This window comes from Tympanuchus pallidicinctus, unplaced genomic scaffold, assembly GCF_026119805.1.
Source record: "Tympanuchus pallidicinctus isolate F22 unplaced genomic scaffold, pur_lepc_1.0 scaffold17, whole genome shotgun sequence".
NCBI classification, from domain to species: domain Eukaryota; kingdom Metazoa; phylum Chordata; class Aves; order Galliformes; family Phasianidae; genus Tympanuchus; species Tympanuchus pallidicinctus.
Genome location: NW_026294690.1, coordinates 11,822,148 through 11,834,251, shown reverse-complemented (window position 1 = coordinate 11,834,251; position 12,104 = coordinate 11,822,148). Strand labels below are relative to the sequence as shown.

The 12,104-nt window shown below is 43.1% G+C and overlaps 1 long non-coding RNA gene across 4 annotated transcripts in view; it reads right to left on the bottom strand.

Annotated features, from left to right (window-relative positions):
• The window catches only part of LOC128078617 (uncharacterized), an 87,597-nt gene that overhangs the window by 72,641 nt on the left and 2,852 nt on the right, over positions 1 to 12,104 (bottom strand). The gene's annotated exons all lie outside the window — the stretch shown is intronic.

The following is a 12,104-nucleotide window of genomic DNA, read 5'->3' as shown; positions in this document are numbered from 1 at the left end:
AGAATATGTTGTTGGTTTTTTTTTTTCCCTGCCAGTGTATTATTCTGGCTCTTCCTCGATGTATTCAAGCATAGCTCTAAAACTACAACTGGTCCAATTTCTTGTTAATATTCTGGCAGATCTACTGACAAGAGCTGACAGAGAGGAAACATCTTCATAAACTTATCTTAAAAACACCGTGTTACTGGGAGTCCTTAATGAAACCAGTAACACACAGGGCCTGTATGACAGCAGATGATGCCAGCTGATTTGCAGTTTGTCTGAACTATGTAATGAAGAGAAAAGCAAACAGAAGAACTGCAGAAAGGCAACCGTAAGCTAATCACTTCCTAAAGCAGCAAGAAACCTTCAAAGATCTCTCCAGCTATTTAAGATCAAACATGATTCAAGTAAGATATTAACTCATCTCAGAATAAACTGTATTAGTTCAACGCCCATGAACGCCTTTGCTACCCATGGTTTCCAAGGAACAGGCATGGCAGTAATTAGTCGGGCATGAAAATCAATTCTGATGACTCAAAAGACAGTCTGTGAGTGTGGAAGCAGCAATGCCGAGAATAACAAGGATACACTTCACATTCAGAACAAGACAAACTCTTCCTTTGACCAGTAACACACTTGTGTGACACCATCCTTTCAAACCAAGCAAGACATAGCCAAACACTCAAGTGTTATCGAGCAGCAATCCAAAACAATTCCAACTAAAGGTCCAGGAACATCACATTCAACCACACAGTAGATGACAGGGGGAAGAAGTTCATATCTTATTTCAGTGGATCTTCACAACAGAAAGCTCATCAGCTTCCTCAGGGAATAAAAGGTGCTTTAGCAGTGAAGAGCAGCCATTGAGAAAATGTGCAGCAAGAACTCTGAACAAAGCAGCAAGTCTTTTTGCAAGCACCACCACATGCTGTCTGTAGATAGGGCTGTAATCTATCCAGAGCATCGCTAGCCTGAGAGGCTCCTATTTCACAAGAGCCCGTGCACAGGCAGTCCTGAGAGGCCCCTAATCAATGGATAACACGGGGATGGTTCCTGCACTACAAGATCTTGGCTGAAACAGAAAATAGGCATTTTTCAGAGCGCTGCAAGGTTGAGGTGCTTTGTAGCACACAGAAAGCAATCAGTAAGTAACTGGATGTCTTTATCATTGTGAGCCAATACAGCACAATCATTTGCAAACAGCCCATTAGGAGTAGCCTTCATTACTTTTTACCTTTGCTGCAGATGTGGGGGGCCACAAGCACGATGCCAAATAATGGAGAAGCTAATACTCCACCCATCTGTAATTGTACTTAGAGCAACAAAATATTCTCAAGGGGACCATGGAAGGACCTGAAAACGTGTTTCAGTGCCCCAGCACCAGAGAAAACTATTGATGACAGAGACCAGGGAAAAAGCAATACTGTCCAAAATATATTTTAATAGACATTTCCTTTGGGTCAAGATTTTAGGATCTAGTTTACAAAGGTAAAAGGCAAGAGGAAAGAGCAGAAACAGATGCAAAAGGATCTGGGACCAAAATAAATAAATAAGCCAAGAAACCAAAGCCAAAACAAAACAAAAAACAAAAACAAAACAAAAAAAAAAAACACCCTCCCAAAAAAAAAAAAAACACAAAAAAAATCCACAAAAGGAGGAAAAAAATAAACGTTTCACACCTTAAAGTAGTAACTTAATAGTAGCAGGCTGTTCTTTAGGAAAAACACTGCTTTGATCTCTCCTAGCTCTGCCTATGGGTGCGCTATCCCAAGCATTTCAAAGAAACCTCTTATCATTGCGTACCTGCCTCAGAGAAATCATACCACTGAAGGAACAAAAAGGTTGATTGTTATTTTAATTGAATTTGTTTTCAATTTATTTTCAAGCTGTCTGGGGGAAACCTTTTACACGTGCATTGTTTGATTTGTTTTTAACTTCAGTTCCATTATCTTAATAATGAAGCTTTTAAGGCATTTAAAGGAGCCTGTTTGTCAAAAAAGTTACTCACATTGATCAGATCAATACACACGAAAGTGCCCGAAAGCAGGAAATAAACATGGATTTAAAAAAAGCCGGTGTGATTTTACAGAAAGTGGGTTTTGTGGTGACCTCAGCGGCTCAGCATGATTCACAGACGTGATCTCTGCCAACACACACATCCATGAGCTAATGTGCCAGGGGATTACTCTCCAGCCACCGCTAATGCGGGCTGCCCGCATGCGGTCTCCATTTCAAAGGTGCCGAACGCTTCCAGCTCCCCCTGCTCCCAGTGCTAAGCTCTGGGACAAACCCTGCCAGAAGGACTCCTTCAGTAAGATTAACAGTAAATCCGGGATTAGTGCTACAAGAGGTTAATTAGTTTTCCAGGTAGTTAGCTAATAGTTCTTTTCAATTTTATAACAAGCAAGCAGTGCACGAGCTGTGGAGCTGCAGGTGAGGGCACTCTGCTGGAAGGGCTGTCGGGCAGTCCTGAATTTTAACACCTCCTCATAGAATCATTAAGGTTGGAAAAGCCCTCAAGGATCATCTAGTCCAACCATCCGCCTACCACCAATATTGCCTGCTAACCCATGTCCCTAAGTACCACATCCACGCATTTCTGACACCTCCAGGGACGGTGACTCCACCACCACCTGGGCAGCCTGTGCCAGTGCCCAGTCACTCTCTCGGAGAAGAATTCTTTCCCAACATCCATCCTCCTCCCATGCTATCCCATTATGCTGCCTTGAAAGCCTTAAAGGATGCCTGCACCCCTGCTCCAGGCAGAAGAAAGCAACCTACCCCCTGCAACGCATGCTCCTAGAACACACCAAATTAGGCAGAAAGCACTACTGCAGAAGAAACGGAGGGCTTTTTCTGTTTCTTAGGAATGTGCTTTTGTGTTGAGACAAAAGGGGTTTAAAGCTGAACTTTCCGCTTCTTAAAGATGCTCAGAGCCTTTTAACACTTGAAAACAGTTTTTTCTTAATAATAAAGAAAAGTCTCAGCTAATCTTTCAGTGATGATTGCCTTGATGCAGTCTTGCCTTGATGCAGTCGTAGTTTGGTTGCATCCAAGTTTGCCTGTGCTGCAACAGCAGCAACTTAGGCCCTGCTCTCACATTCTTTTTGAATTTATGAATGAAACTCATTATATCATTTCCATGGCAGCAAAACAGCTGGGCAGCATTAGACAGACAGGCCTAATTTTATCTTATTTATTTCACTGGAGATCTATTAATTTTTCTGAACAAGAAATTGCTTGAAAAACAGAAATGAAAGAACCAAAATGACTCGTAATGAGTGGTTTCTGTCATCTCTTCCCCTTCCTCTAGCCCCAAAAAGGAAACAAACTGTCAACACCATTAATTTTTAAATGAAATTAAATATTGAGCTGGGTTTTCAAAAGACAGGACAGTTTTAAAAATTAAAGAAGCACAACTAAGTACTGAGTATGGAGTATCTCTTTTTGGCCACTAAACCACCACTGTTCATCCTACCTAGCCAATTCTTTGTTTCTAGTACTGATCTAGAACATCCACATCTGCTCACTCTGGCTTCGCCCCAGTAGGAAACCAGAAGTTTTTTGATAATCCTCAGAGGAATCTAACAGAGGATCCTTAGGGAAGGAATATCATCAGTCACGTGTTTGTTCTGCAAGAGTTCCAATCTTAGATCTCTGTACCAAGTACCATATTAGCTCCAAGGAGGTATTACAGCTGTGGAGTTCACCAGACAACCCTTACAGGTAGGCATAAGAGCAGAAACGCTGATCTAGATGCTCTGGGCCAAATTTAAAACCAGGGCACAGCAAAAGGAAACTTCACTTGACAGCACTGGGAATCTCTCCAAGCTGCAATAGTGTTGTATGGTCAACGCCTGGGCACAACTTCTTAGTATACTATCACAGAATAATATCATAGAATCAATTAAGGTTGGAAAGGACCACTAAGATCATTTGTCCAACCATCAACCCATCCCCACCACGCACAGTATCCAGTGGGACAGGATGAAAGGTAACATGGAGTAGCAGCTGTGCAGCAGCTTTATCCATACCTCCTGATGACAGCGCTGAAGCTAAGCACTGTGTTCTTAGACTGCTACATCTTTACCTGTATCAAGGAGCTCTTAAATATTCAGGCAGTCCCACTGAGAAAAATAAAAGCTTCAAGTAGAATTAGATAAGCAGGAAGGCTAGTATCTGTGTTCTCCCATCTGGAAGCCATTCCTTGCTGCCTTTCTCCACCCCCACCGCCCCCCCCCCCCACCCACTTAGCAACCAGCAGAGTAGCTTGGCTATTACCACCTCCCTCATCCCTCAGTATGTGCACAGGATGTAGCCATGGGTCCCACTCTGGGTCAAGAGCAGCACATCTGCATATCAACCATCTCAACCATCACTGCTCTCCCACTTCTGCTTTAATTTCTGTTTCCTGCCATTCGCAGCAGTGAACAATGATGCATTACAATTTCCAGGTGCCTAAGGCTCGAAGAGCTTTCCTAGATACAATCAGCAGAAAATAAGGATTTTGCATTGAAAGCCAATGCCAACATCCCTGCAGTGATAACCATCCCAGTATAATTAAAATGAACATTACATGAAATGCCATCTCTAAGCAGCATATTTTAGATAAAATAATAATAATAAAAAAAACATTTCCCAGATCAAAAGAAGAGAATTATAATTGGGAAAGGGTGGAGGTGGAGGAGGACAGTGTGACAGCCCCAAGAAACATTGCTATTATTATGAGGCAAAGTTTGCTAAAATGCCAACTGCTCGCCCACAGTGGAAGGAAGCACCAGTTTACTTGTTAAGCGCCTTAATTAATTAACTGGCATTGTCCTGGATTTCCTGAAGCTGGGTTTACTGGGGAATCAATTTTAAAGAGCTTCCAGAAAGAAAATTTAAATTTCTGCTTAAAGACTTTACAAGACAAGATTAGCAAACAAGAGCCCACATCCAAACCACGTGGACAAAACCACAGCCATGATTTATGGAAACACAGTCGTTTTTCCCATGGAGTCTGTTGTGATCAGCTGTATTGACCTACTGAACAGCACAAACTTTCCTGAATTAATCCTTCTTGGAACTACAGCAGCTCATCTAGCAAAGCAAAGCAAAGCATGCTTCTCAAGCTTGGGACATAGTTGCTCCCAATGCCAAAGCTGGGGCAACAGCATCCTTCTGATAGCTATGTGAATACATGCAATGCGCTGCAGTATCCCTTCACGTCATGTCAGACTTCTCCCATCTCACGGATTACCCAAACTATGCTCCAAGTCCTGCTTTAATCACCGCTTCCAGGGTCAGCAATTCCCACTCTGTGAGCTTGACTACTGATTTCTGCTTGGCCATAGTAAAACAGATCTTAAAGTGCAGATATCTGTTACACAAAACAGTAACTACAAATGCACACACACTGCACCGAGTGCCATAGTCCAGAGCAACAGGCATGGGTTGATGGTTAGACTGGATGATCTTACTGATCTTTGCAACCTCAACAATCCTATGAATCTATGATTCTCACATCTTAAAATCTAGCATTTTTTTTCCCCAGCTCATTAGGACCCTTTCCTTCCCGGACTTCTGCAGAAGGCTGTGGTGCATGATGGTACTCAACCTTACTGTGTCCCCTTTGTCTGGCACCTTCAGTGCCCTTAGTGATCAAGGGGGCTCTTAAGGTTCCTTTCACGTTCACTGCCATAGATACCTATTTTTGGACAGCACTATGAAGTGCCCATTTCCTTCCACTGACTGCAGGAGAAGCTGAAGTGTCCAAACACAGCTACATCAGATTAGATGAGTCTAAATGATACACTGCATATAGATACAGTATAACATGTATGCCCTTATTAAAGTCCTCCAGCAGCAAAACACCACCACATAAATATGGAAGTGCATACTTCTTTGAATTATGGATTTTAAGAGCTATTTTTGATGTCAGATTCTGCTCTTACATGTGTGCAACAAGACAAGAGGGAGTAAGAGGCTATCCCAGCTCTCTGCAATGAATAGCTTGATGGAATAAGCTCCTTGCAAAAAGAGGCACACAGATGGTCATTCCGTTCTACAGTGTGGTCAGCACCACAAAATGAGAGTAGAAGATGAATATCAACATCTCATCCCCTTTCTGCCAAGGGGAGAAGATCACAGCTACACTTTAAGCTTCTGTACTTTACAAAATGTCTCTTTTGAGAATGGAAAAGTTTTCCCCATGAAAACTAAAGCCTGTGGAAGAAAGACTCAGCAAATGCACAAAAAGGACAAGACCAAAGAGATGGAAATAGGAAAATTCATTATTTCATAGATGTGGGAAACTTGGTAACCTCTCCCAGTGTGTGGCAACACAGCTGGCTCGCACCCTGTCTCTACTCTGAGACAGGTCTGTATTTTGGGTGGGGGACAAGGAAGGTGAAGCCTTTCTTTACCATTAGAAGTCCTTCTATTCATTACAAAACTATTCAGCCACGTGATACTTGAACAATCCTGTGCAGCAGGTGAAATAGCACTGGACATCAGCAGAGCTCTCTAGAGTTATGGGACTTCACCCCACCCTATTTCCACCATCACCAAGTCTCGCCTGATGGTTTGTACTTTCCTGTGCAAAAATACTGTAGCACTGACACAGAGGCATGGATAAGTCATGTGCTGGCCCACTGCCCAGCCTAGTGTTTGGTTTGGCTCCAGCAGTTCAGCTGACACACACATCTTTCTTCAATTCTCCTTTGGCAGCCCCTCCATTTCTCCAGCATCCCTTCTCCCACTGCCCCCCCAGCTCTCCATCTTTTATCCCACTGCGCACACATACTGCACACTGCACACACACACTGCACACACATACCCCTATTCACCAGAGGGCTTCACGAGGTGCTCCACTCTGGACACACAGACCCCTAGCCAGGCTGCATTCTGCCTTACTATGCAAGTTATCAAACCAAAGATCAGTGGGGCTCTCAAGCAGGACAGACTAAATCTGACTCAGTCCACAGAAGAAAGTAGAGGATGATGTAGTCATGTCACATTCAGCTTTTTTATGTAGACATGTGCTGCCTCCTGTAGCAATGACCCAGCCCATTAGACTCACTCAGCCTTTCTTTCACCTTTCTAGCCACTAGTCATTGATAATCTGTGCCATTAATTCTGCCTGTCACTGAAGCTGCAGCACATACCTGCACATGGCAATACAGCGGCTGAATATACTGCGTGAGAGCCAGAATCTTCCTAATGGATTTCTGCAGCAAGAGTGGTAAATGGGGGTGTTCCCAGCTACATATATCCTAGTGAGAGGTAATGAACAGCACTCCCAGAGCATTTTGCTAATAACCTCAAATAGAGTGAAGAGCTCAGCTGGGAGGGGTGATTTTTTTTTTTTTTTTCTTTTTTCTTTTTTTTGGTAAAAGTTTGATGAGCTTTCAGAATCCAATATTTCAGACTTGCTCGTCGCTAATTAAGGGTTAGTACACTAAATTAGCAGTAAATTAACTTTCATTTCTCTGCTAGTACACTAGAGCTGCAGGAAATTACCCAAATTATTCAGGTAGTGACATTCATCACTGGGTGGAATGACTGTAGCTTAAACAAGATTTAGTGCTCCTCTGTAGCTAATATTCACAGCTGCAGTAGCAAGAGGCAGGCACTCTCATTCACAGTAGTTTTGACAGTGTAGGTGCCTAAGTAGGGCACCTGAGCTGCTCATCTGAGCTGCTGATTATTGAGGCAACAGGACAGGACAGACCTTGCATTGCTGAGAGAATGCTGCATGCTTGGGTGCTAATGGAGAGGCACCTGGCCAGTGGCTGCAAGTGACTGAGTGACGCCATAAAATGAAAATACCACCCCCAAAAATATCTCTGCGCATTTGCTGGAGATAATTGATGCTGGTGCAGCATCACTCCAAACCAGTCGTAAAGCTCCATCTGTAGCTGCAGCTCTGCAGACAGTTCATAATTATGTTTAATATTACAATCCCCTATTTTCAGGGAGGCTTTGAGGATCTCTGTTCATTTGTCTAAGTGATGAGCATTTTATCCAGGACTTAGGAGCTTACCTTCCTCCTTGGGGAATGGATGGCTCCAGAGCTGCTGAATGCCTTCAGAGTTCTCCTCAACTGCCTTTCAGTTACACTGAACCATAACAGCTCAAAGGAACATATTTCCAGAGAAGCTTCTGATGGTCAGTGAGGGGTGGTGGACACCTTACCACAGCCATATCCCCTCACTGACCTTCCCCAGTCTACCTTTTCTTCAAGGACACAAGCCCATGAGTTCCCTGACCAAGTGGTACCCAGAGGATTTGTACCATCAGCATACACCCTGCTCCATTCCACAGCCCTGCTTCCTTCACCAGCCTTCCATCTGTAGCACGTTCCTTGTAAGAACTCAAGCCAACATGCATCATTTAGGAAGAAGATGGCAACAAAGTGAGAAGATGTAGACACTGAAAATAAAGTGCCGATGCTTTCCAATTCACAAAGGCTGCATATCAATAACCAAAAGGCTTTTATATGCGAGGAGAAACCCTTCAAGATGCCCTTTTACCCTTGACTATTAAGAACACAATCAGTTTATAAAAGGCATATGGCTGAATAGACACAGCCATGCAAACAACAGGACACATCCCATTTGATCACAAAGAAGCTCATGTGCTGTCTGAAGCTTTGTGCAGAATGGCAGCAGGCGTCTTTAAACAGTACTTTTTGATTTCTCCAGCACTCATACTGGAGGGAATGAGACGTCCCCCCTGCAAATAAAGTCCAAATCTGAAGCAGGCACTTTTTTTTTTTTAAGTTCACAAATGGGGATTTCAGATGCCACTGCTATTAATTTTCACTCTTCTGGCTCTGTTCCTTGTCTGCTGCTGGCAATCACTGTGGGATCAAGAATGAGTCTCAAAACAGGAGGAACAGACAGTTGTCTAGTTGTGCTTTTTACATTCTCTCACACGCAGCCCTGAGCAGGGATGAGAATGCATTTCTTAATTAACTGCGGCCCTCCACAAACAGCCTGGGGCAGGTTTTCATAGATATTGGCTTCTGACTGGACAACTGGCAAGCAGATTTTTACTGCCTGGAAACAAAGGCACTGCAAAAAGCCAGTAAGTTAAATCAATGTTCTATTAATTCATGTTTAAAGTCTCATAGGAACATAGCGCTCTTTGTCCAAAAATGTTCCAGAGTTTTTACAGCTGCACTGCTAGCACGTGGAGCAGAGAACAGGCTTCTCAGGTGTCCCAGTGGGCAGGAACAGTGCTTTCTTCCATGTAATATCTATCAGACATGGCAAAAAGCTGCTATCAGCCCACCTTTGTCACCCAGCTTGCCCTTAAGATAAAGAACCATCAGCTTGCTGTCCTAGGAAGAGCTGCTAACATGCAAGAAGCAAATCTCTAGCTTCCTGGAAAAGAAGAATAGTTTGCATCTTTCCCTTCCTTACTCCTCAAGGAGCAGGCTCCCTGCACGTACGTGGAGCAGTGCCATAGCATCATCTCCCCGGTCACCACTAAGCAGCCATTCCTGAGGTGCTGTAAGAAAGGAACCTATTTACTGCTCCTTTGAACCCGAAATGAAGAATGAGTTCTGCACAATGCTCTCAAGGAGCTGCCTACAGACATGAAGGCTGCTCTTCTGCCTACTCCTTGCTCTGCCAGGTGACACGGAGAGGGCAGCAAAGTAACTAAGGCACCCTACATCTCCTGCGTCCTTGGGCAGGTAGTAGCAGAAGATCCACTATAAGAAGGAAAGGAACAGACTTTGCAGCAGGGTCTACAGTGACAGGACAAGGGGAAATGGTTTCAAACTAAATTGGGAAATTTAGACTGGATATAAGGAGAAGTATTTTACAGTAACAGCAATAATGTGCTGGCGTAGGTTCCCAGAGAGGTGGTGGAGGCCCCATCCACGGAGATATCCAAGGTCAGGCTGGATGGGCTCTAAGCACCTGATGGAGCTGTAGATGCCCCTGTTATTGCAGGGTAGTTGGACTAGATGGCCTTTGAGGGCCCCTTCCAATTCAAATGATTCTGTGATTTTCCTCTGTAGCTTGCACAGCCTGTGTATAGGACCAGAAGATTAGAAACGCCATTTTGCAGAGGACTGAGGTTGTTATCGCATCTTCTATAAGCTCACCCAGGAGGGCTGCACAGAGCCAAGAACAGACCACAGGATTCTGATGTGCCAAGTTACCAGCTCTCTATTAGGCTAAACTGTCCGACAAGCGCAAAGTGTCTCAGAGCACAATTTTTGGGCACAGAACAGGAACTGCACAGAGCAGAGCATCTGTGCTGGCTCCATATGCCGTGCTCAGCCTGCTCTGACTCTGCCTGCTCATCTGCACCCTCCCTTATTCCCAAAGGGTTCTCTCCAACCAAGAACCACTGTGCATTTTGGAAAGATTTCCATCCCATGGGTATTTCATACACATTTTTAACTTTACACATGTTTCTGAAAGAAAAAAAAAAAGCAGTGAATGTCTTGCAATGACAAATAACGTATGCCGTGACAACGGAAAATATGCAGTATATTATTAACAGAAGCTGTACAACTAGTCTGTTAGAGGGACTGAGTCAAAGTGCCAATTTTGTAATGCTGTTTACCAAAAATCAAACAGGCATTCTGCAGTCCACCTGTTCCTAGTGCCGTTGAATTCATGATAGCCATTTTCTGAAGCCAGAGAAATAATTGCTAGACCACTTTATGGATGGCAGCTGGTTTGGAATGAGAAATGTGCAATAATTAAAGACTGTAAGGAATGTAAGCTATTAAAACGGCAAAGGAAGTAAAAAAAAAGAAGTCCAGAATGGGCAAATGGACACCTTCCATAGAAGCAAAAACCTCTTCTCTTCCACTGTATTTGGTTCACTCACAGGAAAGCCAGTAAAGGTGCAGAGGGGAAAAAACCAACAAGTCAAACTTCTGCAACTATGTTCTTCGTCCAGGAACTATAGCTCAGTCTTTGTCACTAGCATGAGATGCTAGAGTTAAGCAACGGCCTAGAGACCAACCTCTGTCAGATGCTTCAAAAGGCCCCATAAAATCCCGTAATGGAGTATTATGCAGTAGTACGCGTAAGGGAGGACTTGCACTGAGCATATGCACAGAAGTACAGAAGATGAAACTCCAGCCCATCTAACTGGAGATGATATTTCCAGTCATATAAACGACGCCAATCTGTCGGTCTCAATGTTCTACCTTGTGGCAATGAGTCCCACAGGCTAATTAAAACTAAGGTTAAAAGTGGTTCCTATTAAAGCTGTTCAATGTGTTTACTTTGATTTTAATTTGATGTCTCTTTCTTATCCAACAGAGGAAAGAGTCATGGTGCTGCCATTTTATTTATATCCATCACAGCGTGTCTCTCAGTGGCACAACTCATGTATTGTATTCCCTAAAATAAACAGATCTAACCTTTGCAGTCTCAGCCTGCATGCAAATCTTCCCTGAAGTATTTTCCATGCTTCTGATTAGGTTTGTTGCCCTTCACTGAACCTCTTCTATTTCCTGCTCTATCATTTTTTAATTAGGGTAACCAAACTAAACATGCCTCTCAAGGTGAGGCCACATCACCATCATCTAGAACAACACTGTCATATTTTCAGTGTTGTCCTCTATTCAGCAAATTAATGTCATGCCATTTAATATTTATGCTTTCTTGATCACTGCTCAGACACGAGCAGATGTTTTCCATTGAGCTCTCAAGATCTTTTTCTGATTTGCAACTTACCCCATTAGAAGAGCAATTGTACCACCCAATTAATAGTAACTTCACTCGCATCAATTTTTTCCTATCAGCATTTTGATGAATAATAAAGCTTCAGTAAATGTGAAGGAAACCCTTAACCATGTTTAGATTTGATTAAATTTTGGAGCATCAGATTTCACCCATTTGTGGGCACAGGCACATTGGTGCCTGATAAATAAACAAATGATCATATAGTGATTACTCAGCATATTTAGAGAGATGATTTTTAAAGAATGCATGTTTTCAAGCATAAATAGGAGAATAACTTATTTTTAAACTTTTTTTTTTTTTTTTTTTTAAATCTCAAACCTTATCTTGCTTTTCCTACACCATAAGCATATAGAGAGGAATGGAGGGAAGGAGCCTCTGTCTCTTCCCAGAGTGTGCTCACATGCCCAGCACCAAGCC